Here is a 21588-nt window from a genome sequence, read left to right on the forward strand (position 1 = left end):
AGGGGCATGACGGGGCAACTCGAGCGGGGCGCGGGGCGCGGAGAGGGGGCCTGCCCGCCGGGCCGCTCTAATTCTCCGGCCTGCTGTCCCGGCCGCGGCGGGGCTCCGGGCAAGAGCGCGTGGGGGCCAGGGGCGCGCCCCCCGGGTCACCTGTCTGGGCCCGGGACAGGGGTAGCCTTGCGCGTCGCTGAGCGGGCGGGACCCCCGGTCCTCCAACTTCGGGGACCTTGCCGGGACTTTGGGACCAGTCACCCATCAGCTCGGAAGGGGAAACTGAGGCCCGAGGCGTGCAGTGCCTCACGGCTCTTGCCCGCCTCCTGCGCGCTGCCCACAGCCACCGCGCCAAGGCCCCGGTCCGGAAGTACTCACCGGCCCGTGAGTGGGCCGCACGCAACGCCGCGACGCCCTCGGGCCTCTGGTCCGGCAGTAAAGTTGTTCACGGAGAGGCCGGGAGAGCAGCGGCCCCGGGGAACAAGCGGCACTGGCTGCTGAGGCGCCGGCTAGCTCAGCCCTCGTCGCTAGGGGGCGGGGCAGGGGCGGGGCCTCCGGCCGCCCTCCACTCCAGGCGCGGCCCCCCGGATGCGGCGCCAGCTCGGGCCGCTGAGCGGCCGGTGCACCCACCAATCACTCCACACCTCCACCAATCATGGTGCGCCTCGCCTCACTGCAGCCCGGCCCTCCCCCTGCGCGGTTGGGCCCGAGGGGCCAGAGGGCGGGTCTGGCCCGCCCACAGCGAAAGTTTCCGAGTGGACTCGGGCCCAGTCCCGCCCCGCCCGCAGGACGTCCAGTTGCTTAGTGGGGCCGCTCGCCTTCTCCTTTAACTGGTGGTTTGGCCCGGTGGAGACGACTCCGGCCACCTTTCATCCACCACTCCGGCGCCAGCGGCCCCAGCTGCAGATTCATATTTCCTTTTGCAATATTAACACACGTTTTCAGCGCCTATTCCGGAGCTGCAAGAGAGTCCGAGGGCTCGCCTAATACAGAAGCAGAAATGGAAAAATGGGGCCTGTTTAAAACGTGTGTGTGAAGCCAAGTGCTGCTTTCAATGCACAGAATCAAATGCAATGTAGCAAGCTTTTCTCTCGGTGGCTGTGGGATTCCTTTAACGTGTGTGTTAGCCCAGGGAGTGAGCAAGGCTCAAGCAGTTTGCAGACCTCGCCTTTGGGTCCTGTCTGGAAGGCGTGGTTTGAAGATGAGGGCGAGGGTCTGTCTATCCTTGAGAGGCCCTCGGGAATGTGAGACGCTGCCTGCTCTGTCTCTGGTCCCCACAGCCAACCTGAGATACCTGTCCTAGTTATCACGGCAGAAACTGCGGCTTGGAGTGACTGCCAGAGACAGCACCAACGTGTTGGAGGCAAATATTCCAGATGACTTTGGAGATGCGTTCTTTCCAATGAACACACTATTTTGAAGGACTTTTGTCAAAGCGGCATAGTTCACGTCATTCACCTCCATTGATTCTCCAGCTGCTCCCACTGTCCAACTCCGATCCCCCCTCTTCACCTGTGACCCAGTGAGGCTCACAAAGGAAGAAAACCTGCCTGGAGCCTTGCCTGCTCTGTCTAGGTTGGCTTGGGGGCTTTCACAGCTTTCAAGGGCCCCACGAGTGACTCAAGGAGGCAGGTAGCATTGAGCTCATTTTTTTTATTGGTGAAATATTTAATTGGTGAAAATTGAGACTCAAACATAGTTATTTGCTCAAAGTCTTGAAGATGTCTTTCCACCTTATCAAACATTATAGAAAATTTGGAGACTTAGAAAAAGTAGGAGAAAAAAAATCACTCAAAGATGATCACTGTTCACATTTTGAGGTTTATGCACATTTATGAAAATAATAAATATTAAAGTGAACACACAATCACAGAGAGACTGAGACACTTCACAAACCCTTTGCAGGGACTCAGTAAGCAGAGAGAAGAGGACAGATTGAAGAATTCCTCCTGCGGAGGCCTAAGAGAAGAGAGAAACTGCAACAAAAATGTGCAAGACGGCTTAAGGAGCCTCCGTCAGAACGCAGCAGCACTGGACATACTCCATGCAGCCAAAAAACTGAAAAACAACAGGCAATTCAGAAAGAGAAAAGTGAAGGTGGGGACAAATGGGCAAACTGGAAGATAATGTGGAGAAAATGCTGTATGAGATAGAACACACGTGAAAATCATCAGGAAAAAAAGCAGAGACCAGAAAGACAGTTCCAGGAGGTGTATTGCTCAAAGGACAGGTACTCCAGGAAGAGCTGGAGGGGAGACAGAGGTTTGCCAAGTGCTAGGAGAAGGCATCCCTCAGCCTCCCAGGTGCCAAGGATAAAAGGAGGGTCTTGCAGAGTTCCAGGTCTTGCAAAGAACAGGTCACATCTAAGGGAAGGAAAATTGAAGTGGTTCCTAGGGCACTTTGGAGCAACGTCCAGGGGCTCTGATGATAGGACCGAGGATCCTTTCTGTGGCTACTATGCGATTCACCCGTCTGGACAAAAGAAAAAATATCCAACATGGCAAGACAGAGAGAGGACCCCAGCTATGTCCTCTTTCAGAGGAAGATATTCAGAGCTCCCCTGTCACCGAGACATTTCAATCACAGTGAGATGTCAAGATAGAGCAAATGCCCAGAACAGGAAGTGGTGTTGAGCAATGGCCTTTGCAAAATAGACAGTATGATTAATCCACATGTGCCTGTGATTTTGTACTAGCAATGTCACTTCAGGATTCTTAAAACATAAGCTACATGCTGCAAGAGAAATGTGTATTAGCCTAGAACTAAAAAAAAAAATAGAATCTATCTTATCATAGAGAAGTCAGAATATTCTAAGATCACATTTGGTTGAGGGGAGAAGGAGGAAGTAAAAGAATCCGATTTTGTGAGTGGGGAAAGAGTAGGAAAGGAAAGCCTTATTGTTGGGGGGAGGGGCTTCATTATCATTTACTTTTAATACATTAGCAGGGAAAGATTGGTTTAATTATGACTCTTAGGAATTGGAAAGTAGCAACTCATGGGAAAGAAGCAGAGTAGAACTCCTGAGTTACTAGGTAGGAGTTGGGGGAGGGATGGAGGGAAAGTAAGGAAGCAAAATTAAGTGGGTGGGGAGGAGGAAGTAAATAATAACAAGCTTAATAACAGTAAATATAAGATGAGATAAAATAAAAAAGTCGTGGCTACCAGCTTTCATAACACAGGTGACTGGGATGAATTTCCCATCCAAAGTCTATAAGATTGGGGTAAAAAACTAAAGTCCGGTTAAGTGGTATTTACATGAAACACACCAAAAATGTTGGCGTGTTTCTTGAAGTTCACAGCACACATTTGGAAAATGGCAAATTACTATTGATAAGGAAGAATGCATGGTGGAAACGGGAACGGAGGGGTATTACGTAAGCATGCTTGGCACAATCCACAAAGATTTAATTGTCATGAATCTGAATGAGCCAGAAAATATTGTAGCCACACACTTAAAGCAATAACTGCTAGAAATACTAGGAGAGCTTATTAAAACACAGCTCTGGTGGGAGAAAGAGGCAGTTGTTCAATGCTCTCTCTTCTAGGACACCTGTCCTCATTCCCCCAAGAGCTGAGCTCTGCATGCTGCTGTTGAGTATTGAATGAATGAATGGATGGATGGACAGATGGATGGTTGGATGAATGAGTCACCTATGCAAGGATTTCATACAGGCTCTGTCTTGCCCACAGAACAGTGTCCAAACTCTTTAACCTGACATCCAAATATGCTCCCACAATTCAGTCCTCTGAGGTCTGCCCACAATTTTCAGATTCTACATTCAAGTTCTTGCCCCAGTTCCTTCCCTACTCCTATGTAAAACCTACTTCCACTCACTCAACAAACATTTAGTGACCTTTGGCCTGGCGTGGTGGCTCATGCCTGTAATCCTAGCACTTTGGGAGGCTGAGGCAGGTGGATCACTTGAGATCAGCAGTTCGAGACCATCCTGGCCAACAGAGTGAAACCCCATCTCTACTAAAAATACAAAAAAAAAAAAAAATTATTCAGGCGTCATGGTGCATGCCTGTAATCCCAGCTACATGGGAGGCTGAGGCAGGAGAATTGCTGGAACCCAGGAAGCAGAGGTTGCAGTGAGCCGAGATCATGCCACTGCACTCCAGGCTGGGTGACAGAGTGAGACTCTGTCTCAAAAATAAATAAATAAATAAGAAAATGAAAAAGAATAAATAAATATATAAACATTTAGTGACTCCCTACCTGTTCCAGGCATTGGGCTATATGCCAAGTATAGACAGGAAATGAAGACAGAGGCTTGGTGAGTTGTCACCTGAAAGAGAGCAGAGTTGGGGGTTTACAGACCATTGGTGTCCCAGGCCCCCAAAGAGATCACTTCCTGGAGCCTGTGAATGGTACCTTATCTAGAAAAGGGTTTTTGCAGATGTGATTAAATAAGTATTTTGAAAAGGGGCCATTAGCCTGACTTGTCTCCTTGTAGGAGAGAGGCAGAAAGATTTGACTACACACAGAGAAGTCGACGTGAGCACGGAGGAGAGGGAGATTCCAAGACTCTGGCATTGAAGATAGGAATTATGTGGCCACCAGTCAAGGAATGTGGGCTGTCCCTGGAATCTGGAGGAGCAGGAAACAGATTCCCCTTGATTTTTGCCCAGTGATACTGATTAAAGACTTCCGCCCTCGAGAACATTTCTGTGGCTTAAGCTACAGAGTTGGGGAATGAGTTTTTAGTCCACTGAATTAATGAGATAAGAACAACCTGTGGGGTTGGCTGGGCATGGTGGCTCACACCTGTGATCCCAGCACTTTAGTGAGCCAAGCCAGGGGGATTGCTTGAGCCCAGAAGTTCAAGACCAGGCTGGGCAACATGGCAAAACCCCCTCTCCACAAAAAAAATTTAAAAAATCATCCAGATGTGGTGGCACGTGCCTGTAATCCCAGCTACTCAGGAAGCTGAAGGGGGAGGATTGCTTGCACTGCGGAGGTCGAGGCTGCAGTGGGGCAAGATTGCACCACCGCACTCCAACCTGGGCATCAAAGTGAGACCCTGTCTTAAAAGAAAAAAAGCAGAGGGGAGGGGAGGGACGTGTCAGGGCATGTCGGCCACACATTGGCCTCCTAACACAGTGCAACCCTAGGACCGCCCATGTCAGCATCCCTGGGAGCCAGGCTCAGGAATCTGCATTTTAACAGGTTTCTGGGGGACTGTGAGACATAGGAACATTTGAGATCCGTGACTATAAAGTAGATGGGTCGACCGGACCAGTAATACCAGCATCCAGCATCCCTCAGTCACCTGGACCCCTGTTAGAAATGCGGAATCCCACGCCAACCACAGACCTCAGTCAGAATTTGCATTCTGATAAGATGCCCTTGAGATCTGCATGCATGTTAAGGTCGGAGCCAGCAGTGGCAAGTGCCTGTAGTCCCAGCAACTCGGGAGGCTTGGGTAGGAGGATTGCTTGAGCCCAGGACATCAAGACCACCCTGGATGACATACTGAGACCCTGTTTCCAAATAAATAAGTAAAGCAAACTAGAGAAGCGATGCTCTAAGCCGGAGGTGCTCAGCTCAGGCTGTGCACATAAAGCCACCTGGAGAGCTTGTCCTGCCCAGGCCAGCTGGACCAGAAGTCTGCATTCTATGGGGAGTCCTGGATAGGGGTGCAGCAGAGGAGCCATATGCGTGCCTTTGCAATTTCACCACGTCTGGAGCTCACTCAGGCCATGTGCTCCCTCCCCTGCCTCTTTTCTGAGGCCATCCACTGGGCCTTGACCACTCCTAGGGTAGGAAGCTCTCTTTGCTGCTGTGTCCCGCCGGATGTTCCTAACACAATGTGACACTCAGGGTGGCCTCCCTCACTGTCCGAGGGGCTGAGGATATGGAAGCTCCTCAGGAGCACACACCCTGCAGCTGCTGGACCTTAGAGCCTCTGGGCTCCCACCCCACTCCTTCCTCCTTCCCACTTCCCTGCCCATCTCCCACCCTGGACCCGCCACTCCTTCTCCTTCCTTCCCAATGTTCCCTTTATAAACCTGAGCTCCCTGCCCACTCTGCAGTCTCCTTGGAATTGCAGCACAAGTGGCTGGAATTGTGGCTGGTGGGGGTGTTGTGGGGGGCTTGGTGCTGGTCACAAGGCTCTGTGTCACCAGGGCTGGTGCCACATCAGAGGCCCACGCCTGCCAGCACCTCCACACACACCCACGTGTACACGCCCACCTGCACACACACGTACTGCATTGTCACCGGGTAGCTCCGAGCCCTCCCATGGGTCTGAGTCGTGATGTGCTCATCTCTGAAGGCAGAGAGCGAATGCCACTTAGCAGCCTGCAGATGAGTCACCAAATGCATTAGGAAGTTTCATTTAGGGAATTAAAAAAAAAAAAAAAAAGCCAGGATGCAAAAGCAACTTTGAGGCAGAAGAAGGAAAGTGCCCCCTGCGGGGAGAGGCACTGTGCCGTGACCTGCCGGTGTCCCAGTCATGCCCCTTCGTCACTGGGCAGTGCCAGGGAGGCCCCCACCTCCCCCAGCATTCACCTGCGAAATGGGCCCAGCCCTGCCTGGATGCAGGGAGGAGTGACCATGACAGCAGCCAGCATGGGGCCTGCCCACAGGTCTCAGGTCCCAGGGCTGTGTCACCAGGACTAGACACAGGACATGGCAGCAGCAGGGACATCACTTGCTGAGCACGTCAATGTGCCCACACCATGCAGCTGTCATTTCATGCTGAGTCTCTCTTACAAGTGTCAGTCATTGGCTGGGGGCAGGAAGGGGCATTCATTAAACACTTGCTCCCTCACAAGTCTGGCTGGGTGCCATGGTGTGGGTGGAAGGGTCTAAGGCACACAGCCGCATACCCGCCCTGGAGGGGCTTGTTAGGTCCGAAAGCTGGAAACCCCAGCCACCTGTTAGCCTGGGGAGGGGCTAACCAGAGAAGGGATGCCAGCCTACAGATTCCCGGCAGCGGGAGAAATTGCAGCAGGTGACAGTGGTCAGGGAAGACTCCCTGGAGGAGATGCCGGCTTTATTCTACCCCCTACTCCCCCCAGTATTTTTTTGAGATAGGGTCTTACTCCTTCACTTGGGTTGGAGTGTAATGGTGCAATCTTGGGTCACTGCAGCCATGGCTTCCCAGGCTCAGGTGATCCTCCTACCTCAGCCTCCAGAGTGACTGGGACTATGGGCACACACCAGCACATCTGGCTAATTTTTGTATTTTTTGTAGAGAAGGGGTTTTGCCATGTTGCCCAGGCTAGTCTTGAACTCCTGAGCTCAAGTGATCCTCCTGTCTCTGCCTCCCAAAGTGCCAGGAGTACAGGTGTGAGCCCCCCACACCTGGCCACCCCTTACCCCTTTTTAGTAGACCTTATTTCTTAGAGCAGTTTGGGGTGTACAGCAAAGTTGAGTGGAAAGTACGGAGAGTCTCCATAGGCCCCACCCCTCCCCATGCAAAGCCTCCCCCGCACCTGTTCCAATGGATAACCTGCACTGACACACTGCTGTCTCCCAGAGCAGAGCGTTTACACTGGGGTCCACCCTGGGCGTTGTGCACTCGGTGGGTTTGGAAAAATTGGAATGACATGGGCCACCACGGTAGCATTGTACAGAGCGGTGCCACTGTCCCAAGGCTCTTATACGCTCCGAGAATTCATCCCTCCCTCCCGCTGCCTCCTGGCAACCACCGATCTTTTCCCAATCTCCATGGTTGTGTCTGTCCGGAATGTCATAGAGTTGGAATGGTGCAGCGTGTAGACTTTTCAGCCTGGCTCCCTTCACTCCGTGATATGCAGCTCAGCTTCCTCCCTGGGTTCCCATGGCTTGAGAGCTCATTTCTCTTTATTGCTGCGTAATAGTCCATTGTCTGGATGGACCACAGCTTATGTATCCACTCACCTCCTGAAGGACACCATGATTGCTTCCAAGAGGTGCTGACTTTAAATTAGGGAACTGAGCATGGTCTATGGCATGCTTAGGCAATGTCATTAGACCTGGGGCAACACAATGGGCCTCTCTGAGCATCAGCTCAGTATATCCTTTGCCTCAAACGGTCCTTGGGAAGACTTGGGAGCTAGCCCATGTGGAAGTGGAGCTGGTGAACGCCAGTTTCCCCCATAACCACACCAGAGACCATTGCCACCCCTTCCGGAATACTGATCACACCTGGTGGCTCATTAAATCCACACGAAAACCTGGGAGGTGGGGATCATCCCCAGGCTATAGACCAGGAACCAGAGGCTCTGAGAGGTTGAGTGCTGTGCCTGAGGCCACCCTTGTCTGAAACCCAGCCAGCTCCCCTTCTGTGTTTCAGGTGGCTGTAATGAAGATAACACACAGGTCACAAAAGATGGGTTTTTACACAAACACCCCCAGGGTGTGGATTGGGGGCGTGGGGCATTTGCAGCATCTCCTCACTTCTTTTTTTTTTTTTTTTTTTTGAGACAGAGTCTTGCTCTGTCACTCAGGCTGGAGTGCAGTGGCACAATCTCGGTTCACCACAACCTCAGCCTCCTGGCTCAAGGGATCTTTCCACTTCAGCATGCAGGTAGCTGGGACTAAAGGCACACTCCATCATTCCTAGCTAATTTTTTTGTATTTTTGTATTTTTTGTAGAGATGAGGTCTTGCATGTTGCCCAGGCTGGTCTTGAACTCCTGGGCTCAAGCAATCCACCTGCCTCAGCCTCCCAAAGTGCTGGGATTACAGGCAAGAGCCACCATGCATAGCCCCCTCCCTCACCTCTTTCAGCCCTGAGTCCCTCCTGTGATCTTTTAAAAACCCAGAGCTAGGCCGGGTGCAGTGGCTCACGCCTGTAATCCCAACACTTTGGGAGACCAACATGGGTGGATCACAAGGTCAAGAGATCAAAACCATCTTGGACAACATGGTGAAACCCTGTATCTACTAAAAATAGAAAAATTAGCTGGGTGTGGTGGTGCGCACCTGTAGTCCCAGCTACTCAGGAGGCTGAGGCAGGGGAACCGCTTGAACCCAGGATGTGGAGGTTGCAGTGGGCAGAGATCACGCCACTGCAGCCTGGCGACAGAGCGAGACTCGTCTAAAAAAAAAAAAAAAAAAAACCCAGAGCTGGTGGGAGAGGGAACTTCTTGTTCACTTTAGCAGGAAACAATTGAACACAATTTTAGGCATCACAGCACTTAGGAAATGTCAAGAAGAGCCAAAAATTACCCAATTCAAAATCCTCCCCAAAACTTTCCGGACACCTGCTTGGCTTGGTAGCAGTGATCAGAATAGCACACTGCTCCATGTTTCCATAGAGATGGGCAGAGAAGTGGGGGGCGGGGTGGGGAGCACTTTTGATGTTTGTGGGAGCAATTTGAGCAGTTTTAGCAAAGGAGATATTGTTTTTGACAATCTTTAGAAATATAAATTACCCAGAAGCTTGCTGTGATCACAGATCATTATTTTCATTAATTGTTCAATACAATGGAAGCTGCCAGCCTGCACCTTGATTTGTGAAATGCCAAAGAGCTCTGGTAAGAGAAAGAGAAGAAACTTGGGTATAGGAATTATCTTGGCACTCACTGTAGGGCTGCTGTTCTGGTGGGACTCAGAATACGATATGAACTCGTTTAAAGTTTTTCCTGGGGAAAATATAGTCCCGGTGGCAATTCCCAATTCTACTTACCTGTGTCTTGCCCCAGTGCTGGGACCACAAGCTGGCACCTTGAGAGCTCATCCTGTTTGTCCCTGAGCAAAAAGGGGACAGTCTGGCCTGACATCTGTGCAGAGACCCTGCCTGTAGAGACGCTGGGGGCCCAAGACATGCTGAGCTTTGAGGGCGGCATGGGCAGGTATTTTCAGAATGAGGCTCAGGGTGGCAAGAGCGGAGCATGGAGAGTGGGGTCCAGAGATGGACTGCAGGGGGCTGGGGAAAGGGTGACGCCGGAGCTCAGGCTTACAGAAGGGACAACTACCTTCACTCTCTCTGTTTTACGGTTGGGGAAACAGCTCTTACTGCCTTGTCCAGGGTCACACAAGTGGTAGTTGGTAGAGGCAGAATTCATGCCCAACCTGTCCCCACTCTTTTTTTTTTTTGAGACTGAGTCTCACTCTATTGCCCAGCGGTGCCATCTTGGCTCACCGTAACCTCCACCTCCCGAGTTCAAGCAATTCTCCTGCCTCAGCCCTCTGAGTAGCTGGTGCCTGTCACCATGCTTGGCTGATTTTGTATTTTTAGTAAAGATGGGGTCTCACCATGTTGGCCAGGCTGGTCATAAACTCCTGACCTCAAGTGATCTGCCTGCCTCGGCCTCCCAAAGTGCTGGGATTACAGGTATGAGCCATTGTGCCCGGCCCAGCCTGACCTACTCTTGACGGCTCAGAACCTCCTGTGCGAATCAAATGGAATCGATGTTTTGCAGCTGAGGCTCAGAAAGGTTAAGACGCTTGTTCAAGGCCACAAAGCCAAGGACCAAATCTTGTCTTCTCCCTCCTGGCAGGGGCTCTGTGCCCGAAGACACACCCTGACCATCAGCTCTTTATCAGTCTGCCACATTTCAGACTGCTGTCTCCGAGGTCCATCTGGGAGTTGAATGATGAGTGAAAGTTTCACGTCAGTGCACCTGGGCATGTGTCTCCATTTTGGCCTGGCTTTGGAACTTGCATAGCGGTTTATCTTGCATGACCAGATTGGGTCAGACCTTCCTGAAGGTAAGATAAGATCTGTGTGCATATCTGCCTTCTCCCCACACCTCTGGGCCAAGGGAAGGGCCATCAAACTGAATTGCAGAAGGGCGTTGCAAATTATAAAGTGCTTATAAGGCCAGGCTTGGTGGCTCACACCTGTAATCCCAGCACTTTGGGAGGCCAAGGAGGGAGGATTACTCGTGGTCAGGAGTTCGAGGCCAGCCTGGCTAACATGGTGAAATCCATCTCTACTAAAAGTATGAAAATCAGCCGGGTATAGTGGCGCACACCTATGGTCCCAGCTACTTGGGAGGCTGAGGCATAAGAATTGCTCGAATCTGGAAGGCAGAGACTGCAGTGAGCTGAGATTTTACCACTGCACTCCAGACTAGGTGACGGAGGGAGACTTTGTCTCAAAAATTAAAAAAATTTAAAAAGTAGAAAGTGTTTATCAAACATCTTGACTGTAACGTTGAGATCGGTACCACCTGAGGAACAATTGAGTTCCTTTTTGATAGAAAGCTGAGAGCATCATTATCAGGAATTTCTCACAAAATGAAAAAGTCGTGAGAAGCAATTGTGGGAAGCACTGCCTCCAGCCTGGAGGAGAGAGGAGCTGCAGACTGTGAGCTGCCAGCCGGCCTCAGCAGGCCTTTGCGCTTGCTGCCCTCTATGGAGCACCCTTCCCTGCCCCCACACCCTGCCCTTCCATGGCTGTTCCAGGCCCCTGTTCCAAGGCCATCTTCGAGGGGAATCCTCTGACATCCCTGACTACCCAAGGCCGTGATCTCTCCGCCATTTCTTTCATCCACAGGCCTGGTCACGGTCCTGGGGCTGTTTGTACTGTTACTTGTTGAAATTATGAATGAATGAATGAATGGATGCTTTCAAATCCTCCACACAGCAGCCCAAATGACATCAATCCCATCATGCCACTCTCTTGCTTAAAACCCTCCAAAATTCCTGATTCACTTAGAAGAAAACACCCACTCCTTCCGGGGGCCTCCCCAGTGACCCTCCCCACGTGACCCTCCCTGCGTGATCCTCCCCGCTGAGCTCGGGACCCTCTCTGCTCCCTCCCACCCTCACCGTTCAGCCACACCTGCCAGCCTCCTTCCTGTCCCTTAAAGACACCAAGCTCTCTCCCAGCTCAGGGCCTTCACCCATCCCATTCTCTCTGCCCAGAGTCCCTGCTTCATGCAGGCGCTCACTCTCAGCACCCCCATGCAGCGTCCCCTCCCACTTCTCCCTTCCTGGCCTGCAGGTGGCTCGCAGGATCCCAGCTGGTTTCCGCCCCTCACTGGTGGTGACCTGGCTGCCATAACAAAGCGCCACAGTGAGTGGCTTCAAACAACAGAAATGCCGTCTCTCAAACAGTCCTGGGGCCAGGAGTCTGCCCCCAAGCCGTGGGCAGGGCTGGCTCCTCCTGGGTCGAGTCTGCACCCAAGCCGTGGGCAGGGCTGGCTCCTTCCTGGGTCCCTGCCTCTCTCCAGCTTCACTGGTTGCTGGCAGTCCTTGTGGTGGCATCGCTCCCATCTCATCCCCGTTGCTCCATGGAGTCTTCCCTGCCTCTGTTCATGTGGCATTAGCGTCTCTGTGTCTGTATCCAGTTTCCTCTTCTTTCTTTCTTTCTTTTTTTTTTTTTTGAGGCGGTGTCTTGCTCTGTTACCGAGGCTGCAGCGGTGCGATCTCAGTTCAGGGCAACCTCCGCTTCCTGGGTTCAGGCGATTCTCCTACCTCAGCCTCTCTAGTAGCTGGGATTACAGGCACATGCGCCATCAAGCCTGGCTAATTTTTGTATTTTTAGTAGAGACGGGTTTTCACCATGTTGGCCAGGCTGGTCTCGAACTCCTGACCTCAGCCTGTCTTGGCTTCCCAAAGTGCTGAGATTACAGGTGTGAACTACCGGGCCTAGCCTCCTCTTCTTCAAAGGACACCAGTCCTCAGAGTAGGGCCCACCCTATCTGTTCCAGGTAGTGAGACAGGCATGAGCAGGGCAGGAGAAGGCTTCCCCAACCCACTAGGAATGTCGGGGCATTTGCTACTGGTCACAATGGCCTCATCTTCCCTTGTTTACCTCTCCCAAGACTCTATTTCCAAATGAGGTCATATTCTGAGGTTCTAAGTGGGCATGGATTTAGGGGCCATTCAACCAGTACACCCACTGTCCCTGGCAACCAGTCCACAGTATTCATTGACTGATCAATGAATGAATCAGATAATCACTGTGTCTTGAGGAGGGTGAGAGGTGACTGGGAGGGCCAGTGCTCCCACCTTGCCTTATTTCTCGAACACTGGGTCTCCTGGTTAGCCTCAGGTCAGCCTGGGAGGCAGAGGTCAGCAGTATCCCAGAAACGTAGGTCCCAGAGCAGGAGCCTTACCAAAGGGCGACTCCAGGTCACTGGGCCTGCTGTGGTCTCATGCCTGGCAGAGGCTGGCAGATCATCTTGCCAGCTTTATAGAGCAGCTTCGGGTGCCCGACAGATGAACAGAACCTCAGAGCTTTTCTCACTCCAAGGCCGTGTGATTTTTCAACATCACAACCCCAGCCAGGTACGGTGGCTCACGCCTGTAATCCCAGTGCTTTGGGAGGCAAAGTGGGAGGATCGCCTGAGCCCAAGAGTTTCAGACTAGCCTCGGCAACACAGTGAGACCCCATCTGTGTTAGGCCATTTCACACTGCTATAAAGAACTGCCCAAGACTGGGTAATTTATAAAGGAAAGAGGTTGAATTGACTCACAGTTCAGCGTGGCTGGAAAGGCCTACGATCATGGTGGAAGGCAAACAGGAAGCAAGGCACCTTCTTCGCAAGGCAGCAGGAAGGAGGAGTGCCAAGCGCTGGGAGGAGAGCTGAGCGAAGGGAGAAGAGCCTCTCGTAGAACATCAGATCTCACGGAGCTCACTCACTGTCATGAGAACAGCATGGGGGAGACAGCCCCCATGATTCAATCACCTCCCCTGGTCTCTCCCTTGAAATGTGAGGATTATGGAGATGACAATTTGACAGTTCAAGATGAGATTTAGGTGGGGACACAAAGCCTAAGCATATCACCATCTCTACAAATAATATAGATGCATAAATAATTAATTAGCTGGCATGGTGGCCCACACCTGTAGTCCCAGCTACTCTGGAGGCTGAGGCTGGAGGATCACTGGAGCCCAGGAGTTCATGGCTATATATAGTGAGCTACGATTGTGCCACTGCACTCCAGCCTGGGTGACAGCTCCCAGTGCCTTCACGCTGCGTGTGGCCATGTGACTGCTGCTTACCAATGGGAAGCCTGGGAAATGATGCATCCCACTTCTGCACTGTCGGTTTAAATAAGCCTCTACCATCTCTACACAGTCATCCACCAACTGCCAGCCAAGAGGGGGCTCTCTGAGGCCCTGGGGAGAACGAAGCCACAGGTTAGATGCAGGTTAAGTCCCCGAGTCACCATGTGGAGGAAGGTGGCCCACGAACCAGGAGCATCTGCCTGCACTGTTAGTGAACAAAAGCCAACTTCTCTTGGCCAAGCTCCTGCAGCCTGGGGTTAAATCAACCCCAGCTAGCCTTGTTACCACAGCTAGCCTTGTCCCAGCGGACACAACAGACAAGCCTGCTTGCAATTCTGGTCTCACTCTCTGCCACCGAGCTTGGCTTGGGCAAATGCCTTTCCTCCTCCCAGCCTTGGTTTCCCTGTCTGTAACATAGGAGTAATATCTGCCTCCAAAGGCTGCTGTGAGGAGTATATATGGTAATATACGGTAACTAACCCAGGCGCAGGGATCTGCATAAAATCCAGCACCCAGTAGGCAGCCTTAGCCGAAATTAACTTCCCTCTCTGCAGAATGCAGTGAGAATCTGAATTTTAACCCAACCCCCATCTGATTCCTGAGCACAGTCACAGTCACATTTGTGTCCTGTGCTCTGAAGTGACGTAGTTCAGACTTTCCCGGGCCATCACACAACCTCTGTCACATTCTGACTGGGGGCCAGACATGACTGCACACACTCACATAGGGCTTTTGCAGAGCAGACTAGGAATTATCTGAATAACTCAATATCTAACGGTAAACCAAAACAGGCACTCACAGTTGTTGAAAGGAGAGCAGAATGGCAGACGGATTTCCTGGCCTCTCTCCAGGGCGTGCTGAACCCCCAAATAAGCATTCTTCCAAGTCTCTGCACTGGTAATTCTCAAACATTAACGTGCAAATGCATCTCCTGGAGATACTGTTACATTGCAGATTCTACGTCAGTAGGGCTTAGGGGCTGCAATGTTGCTACTCAAAGTGCCATCTGTGGACCAGTGGCGCCAGCATCACCAAGGATGAGCTAGAAATGCAGCCTTGGGCCCTGCCCTGGACACGCCCACAGGAATCTGCATTTTCACTCAACCCCCATCTGATTCCTGAGCACAGTCACATTTGAGTCCTGTGCTCTGAAGTGATAGAATTCAGACTTTGAAAGTCTGAATGAGGCAAGGTAAGGATTTTCATAGCTCCAAGAGAGGGCTCTCCTGAGAGGGGACAGATATGGCGTTTACACAGGCTCACACGCTGTGGTCTGAGACACACATGATCACACTCATTCATTTCTGTCATTATAAATCTTTGCTTCCCTAGAACCCACCCTCCCGTTAGACACTAGCTGTGCCTCCTTCAGCCTGACGGTCCTCTCTGGAAGGTGCGTGTCTGTCTCTCAGCCTGATTCAAAGAGGTGGGAGAGGTAACCACAGCCCGTTGGACTGCTGGGCATTCTGGGGCTACAGAAGAGGAACTGAGCCTCAGGGAGATGGAGTGACTGCATCCCACAGCTACCATGACTGCTGCGGGATTTGAATTTAGGACGGTCTTTCTGGGCTCTACTCCCAGAGAGACAAATTAACCGAAAGCCCCAGGGGGTTCCTAACAGAGAGTGAAGTGTCTCTGACCTTTAGACACACGTTCAAACCTGGAAGAACTTTAAAGGCAGATATTCAACCTCCCTACCCCCCAACACAGATTTTGATGACGCTGGTCTGGGTAAGGCTGCCCAGGAGGCCATGCTGGGTGCTTTGGGGCCCTGTGCAGAAGGCCACATGCATGACTATGGTGGCAAAACGAGCCCAGCCCCCTGTTCTCTTGCAAGGGCTCAGCATCGGTACCAGAGCAGGAGATGCTTACAAGTGAGAATTTCTGCAGGGGTCTACAAAACAGGTGCTCAGAGAAAGTGGGAATTGAGAAGCAAATCAGGGTGTTTTTACCTGGGGTACAGGAAGGAGCAGGCACATGGCATTCCAGCTTAGTTTTCATGAACATACAGGCGTCCACTGAGCACAGCTTGCAGGGAGGGGCTCAGGTAGGTGGAATGGCATCTACAGGGTCTGGGCTTGTGGAAACGGGCGCCTCTCATGATCTCCCCACTTCCTCCCTTGTCTGCCCTCCAGGCTCATCACAGCAGCCGGTGATGTCCGGGCTCTTCAGTCCTTGGACAAAACCCTCCAGGAGCGTCTGTCTTCTCGGCGTAAAAGCCAAAGTCTCTCCCATGTCCCCAAGGTCCTGCGTGGCCTGGCCCCATCTCCCATCCCCACCTTTCTTTGCTCACTGGCCTCAAGCTGGCCTCGTGGAACATGCTGGAACATGAAGAGCTCACACCAGCCTCAGGTCCTCATACTTGCTGTTCCCTCTACCTGGATGCTGTTCCCAGCACCTGCACAGCCACGCCCAGAGTTCATGATCCCAACACACTCGCCACCTTCTCAGAAACCTCCTCCGGCCACCCTAGAGGACACTGCAACCCTCCCATCTGTCCCCCTTCCTTTCTCCCTGCTGATGCCATAAGCTTAGCTGTTGATTTCTTCGCCTGCCTCCTATTAGAACGTGAGTCCAAAGAGGGCAGGCTCCGTGTGCTCATTGCTGCCTCCCCAGTGCCTAAAGCACTGCCTGGCGCCAGCAGGGGCTCCATACATAGAGATGGGAAAAGAGAGGTGGGCAGGCAGGCTTGGGCTTAGGTGGGCCCAGCAAGGGAGTCCCTTGGACAAGACAGCTGGGGGTGCATGGTCAAGGAGGTTGGGTCCCAAGTCTGAAGGACATTGAACACCAGGCTGAAGAGTGTGGATGTCACTTACTGTATCACCCAGGCAACTGGGAGCCCCTAGAGGCTTTTTTTCCCCTCAAGACGAAATCTTGCTCTGTTACCCAGGCTGGAGTGCAGTGGTGTGATCTCGGCTCTCTGCAACCTCTGCCTCCCAGGTTCAAGCAATTCTCCTGCCTCAGCCTCCCGAGTAACTGGGATTACAGGCGGGTGCCACAATGACCAGCTAATTTTTGTATTTTTAGTAGAGATGGGGTTTCACCATACTGGCCAGGCTGGTCTCAAACTCCTGACCTCGTGATCTGCCCATGGCCTCCCAAAGTGCTGGAATTACAGGCGTGAACCACCGCATCAGCCCCTAGAGGTTTTTAAGCAGGGGAATGGCCTGGTCAGAGCCATGCTGTGGGATGATGGGGCCCACCACTGTGGCCCAGCAGGCTTGAGGGTCCCAGTTAGTGTCCCTGGAGCCAAGCAGAGGACTGGATAGACCCAGCATGGGGAGAGAGCCCCCTGCTCTTGTTACCTGGGCAGAAACTTCGGGAACACCAGGACCATGGGCAGCCCATGTGGGCCTGTCCTGCTCTGCTGGCCAAGGCTTGGAGCCTTGCTCAGGGCAGGAGGTGCCCATGAGAATGCCAGGGAGTGCGAGCTCCCCCAGAGACCCAGGCAATGAGCACCCGCTTGACTCCAGGGTCCAGAGCCCTTGGGAGGAGGCCTTCAGCATTTGGGCTGCTGCCCTTTGCTTTCCAAGACTTGCGTTCAAGTCCCAGCTCCACCACTAACTCTGGGCTACAGGGACCCGGGCTACAGCCAGCTCCTCCCCTGAACCTTGGCTTCCCCATCTGTGAATGGGTGGGCTTGTGCCCTCAGCTCCGGGCTGTCTTACCTCACACCTCCCTACCCATGCCCAGAGCCCCCTTGACACAGAGACAAATGTGCCTCACCTCTGAGATGCTGGGCAGCTTGACAGTCCAGGCCTGCCAGACACTCCAAATTCTAGGCCCCCCCAGGGCCTTGAATGACAGGAAGAGAAGGCCGTCTTATCTGTGGGAACAGGAGCTTGGGGCTTGGTTCTATTTCGCTGGCAGATTCTGGGTGGATTCAGCACTTAGAGTGACCTACATTCCTGTCTACACAAGTGCCCACAGGAGGCGCTTCTTTGTGCCATCTCACTACCAGACGTCAATGCAAAGGCGCAGAGGTGACTTCCTCAAGGACACATAGTGGTGGGGCAGGGATTTTCACCAAGGATCTTTTGATCCAAAGCCGGTACTCCCCACATCCACAGTAATATATTGATAGATTCCTAAAGGAAGACATTCTATGTTAGCAGATAAGACAGACAACATGGTGCAGTTCACTCAGAGCTCAGAGCTGTCTACCTGTGAGGTCATCTCTTGCTGTATCCAGAAAGCTGCAACAGAAAGAGACCCTTCTAAGCCTGGGCTTTAAAACTGAGAGGGACCCTGGGAATCTCATCCTCTAGCTGCTTGCACTATGAGGATAGAGACACCCAGATCAGGAGAGAAGTGACTTGCCCAAGGTCACCTGTTGGCAGTGGGCGCAGCATAAGCATCTGGTCTCCAAGTCCTGGGCTCCCACAGCCCCGCAGGCTGGCTCAACTGGAGGGCCTCCACTGTGGAAATCAGTCCTCCGACCTCAGACGGGCAGGCTCTTTTCCAATGCACATTTCTGACTAAACATGCCTTTGAGGCCGGACACAGAGGCTCACACCTGTAATCCCAGCACTTTGGGAGGCTGGCCTGGGAGGATCGCTTGAGCCCAGGAGTTCAAGACCACCCTGGGCAATGTAGTGAGATCCCATCTCTACAAAAATAAAAATAAATTAGCTGGGCGTGGTGGTGCACACCTGTGATTCTAGTTACTCAGGAGGCTGAGGTGGGAGGATTTGCTTAAGCCCGGGATGCTGAGGCTGCAGTGAGCTATGATCACAACACTGCATCCCAGCCTGGGTGACAGGGCGAGACTGTCTCAAAAAAACAAAAACAAAGCCCCTCAAACAAACAAAAAGCCAACCCTCACCTTGGCCCTCCCCAAACAACCATACTTTTGAGGAGGTCAGCAGAAAGCTCTTGTCTTTGGGGTGGGGATCGGGGGTGTAGAGGAGGATTTGACTCTTGGAGGTAACTCCGAGCCCAGTTCATGACATTGTTTTCTTTTTCCAAGTTCCTAGCTGGCAAATCAAACTAATCACTTGACTCTTGTGCCTTCTAGTGGTCATACTTTGAATAGCAACAGTTAGGACTAAATTTAAAGGGCAAAGCACTCAGGAAATATTGCCCCAAGCAGTTTGTCTAGCGCCATGCTTCTTAGACTCTCCCAGGCCTACAAATCTTGGAATATCACTAAAATGCAGATTCTGTCTCAGTAGGCCTGGGGCGAGCTCTAGATTCTGCATTATAGCCAGCTCCCAGGTGATGTCGATGGGGCTGGTGCTTAGAGCACCCTTTCGCATCGGGAAGAGATACCGCATGTAGAATCACCTACATTCCCCTCTATGCGGGTGCCCACAGGAGGCGCTTCCCTGCGCCATCTCACTATCTGGAGTCAAAGAAAAGGCGCAGAGGTGACTTCCCCAAGGACACACAATGGTGAAGCAGGGATTTTCACCAGGCATCTTTTGATTCAAATCTGGTACTCCCCACATCCACAGCAACATATTGATAAATTCTTGAGGGAAGACACTCTATGTTAGCAGATATCACAAACAGCACCACAGTTCACTCAGAGCTCTGAGCCTGAGTGAACCTGCCGGGTCATCCCTTGCTGCATAATTTGAAAAGCCCAGTGCAAAATAAAAATTCAGGCCCCTTGTTCGAAAAGCTGGGGAGGCTGGGTGTGGTGGCTCACACCTGTAATCCTAGGACTTTGGGAGGCCCAGGCGGGTAGCTTGCTTGAGCTCAGGAGTTAGAGACCAGCCTGGGCAAAGAGGTCTCTACTAAAATACAAAAAAATTAGCTGGGCGTGGCAGCGTGCGCCTGTAGTCCCAGTGACCTGGGGGGCTGAGGCAGCATAATCTCTTGAACCTGGGAGGTGGAGGTTGCAGAAAAAAAAAGGAAAGAAAAAAGCAGGGGGAAAAGGCAATGAAAGGGGTTAAATTTACAGCTTTTTTTTGGAAAAAAATTATTACTTAAACAATGTAATGGGACAAGAGTGATGCATGAGTAGCAACATAAACTTGCAAATTGTCAAACTAATATTTTGAGTGTCATTATTTATGTAATAAAACAAACAATACTTTATTGATGTGATAACTGGATTAGAAGCTTTCCCTGGCTCACTTTTCTGCAAATTCATTTATTAGATCATCAAGGCGTATACTTTTAGCAACTTTGTTTTCAATCAATATAATTGAATGTGACATCAGTTGCTCTTGGTAAATGCAAGATCACAAACCATTTTAGGTCCCTTTTCATTTTAAGAGGGACCTTTCTGCTGATGCGTTTGCTATTGGAGCTATTAAGAGTGTCTTATAGGCTGTAGTAATTTAAAGATACATTTTTGATAATTTTGAAATACAAAGGTTAGTGTATCTAGAGCTGATGATTCTTGCAGAACAATTTTTCTAGGAAGATTTAACTTTTTATACAGATCATTTTTATGTGAATCTGAATTTAATTGTAAATGCAGACAGACAATGGTGTTTTAATGTTTCATGGCTGACCTTCCTGATCTGTGGGGGTTGCACAAAAAACCAGCAGTGGCTTTAAGACGTGAATCACTACAGTGTAATTGCCCGTTTGTGCCTTCTATCACTGTCTCTTGAATTACAAGGGGGATTTAATTTTAAAATTATCTTCCTCATTAATTGTATCATCCAAGCGTGGTACGAAAATATTATTCTTTTTGTCAAATGTGACTATCTTTATCTTTAATTTGTGTTTCTTTTTCTTTTTTCTTGAGATGGAGTTTCACTCTTGTTGCCAAGGCTGGTGTGCAATGGTGCAATCTCGGCTCACTGCAACCTTCACCTCCCAGGTTCAAGCAATTCTCCTGCTTCAGCCTCCCGAGTAGCTGGGATTACAGGCATGTGCCACCATGCTTGGCTAATTTTGTATTTTTGGTAGAGATAGGGTTTCTCCATGTTGGTCAGGCTGGTGTCAAACTCCTGACCTCAGGTGATCCACCCACCTTGGCCTCCCAAAGTGCTGGGATTTTAGGCATGAGCTACCATGACCAGCCCTTTAATTTTATTTTTAAGCTTTTGGATATTTGCTTTACAATGTTGCAATAGTTTTTGAAACCAGAGATTCTAGGTGAAAAGTTTCAGTAACTCCCACACACTTTATTACAATGTCCCTGTGTACACTTCTGTATTGTAATAACTTACAAAGTTTACTGCTTGAGCCCTGGCAGTTCCTATCCTGGCCCGAAAGTTCCATATTTATGCAGAGGCTGCAGGGGCCACAGGGGCCACAGGGGCTGGCTCTTGGGGTGGAAGGGCTGGCTGGCCCTACACTGTTGTCTAGGTACTTCCCGGCAGGAAGAGAGGAAAAAGTTCAGGCCCGGGACTTCGACTTCTCTGGTCACAAAAGTGGGTAGTCAGATTTAAAGGGGCTGTGATGACGATTGTCTAAGGTTTTTAAGCTGCAGCCCATGCTCTATTAGGAAGTCCTGAAAGCAATTCAGTGGGCTGTGTGTAATAGTTAAAATATATGAAATAGAAAAGAAAACAAAGGGTCAGAGTGTACCTCTGAAGTGGGGTAAATATTGTTGGGCAAGGGCTCGGTCTTAGTTATATCTGTGTGCTGGGTCACATGTAAATTTTTTTTTTTTTTTTTCCCATGCCTCCTGTTGCAGCAGGGTGACTCAGACTGGGATGCAACGGCTCTGCTTGCTAGGGGGCACACTCATGGCTCACCAATGAGTGCAGTTGCCTCTCCTTCTGTTGCCA

General features: G+C 51.1%; 1 protein-coding gene across 2 annotated transcripts in view; it reads right to left on the bottom strand.

The window, feature by feature from the left end:
• WFS1 (wolframin ER transmembrane glycoprotein) overlaps positions 1 to 517 on the bottom strand; it is a 34058-nt gene extending 33541 nt beyond the window's left edge. Inside the window, exon 1 of one of the 2 annotated variants that reach the window (XM_017539130.2) lies at positions 370 to 517. The gene's annotated coding sequence lies outside the window, so the exon portion shown is untranslated. Of the gene's footprint in view, positions 1 to 365 lie in introns of both variants that reach the window. The other variant, XM_037742217.1, reaches the window with a different exon arrangement.
• Between the last annotated feature and the right edge of the window lie 21071 nt (positions 518 to 21588).

The sequence above is a fragment of the Cebus imitator genome, unplaced genomic scaffold, assembly GCF_001604975.1.
Source record: "Cebus imitator isolate Cc_AM_T3 unplaced genomic scaffold, Cebus_imitator-1.0 Scaffold117, whole genome shotgun sequence".
In the NCBI taxonomy this organism is placed as follows: Eukaryota; Metazoa; Chordata; class Mammalia; order Primates; family Cebidae; genus Cebus; species Cebus imitator.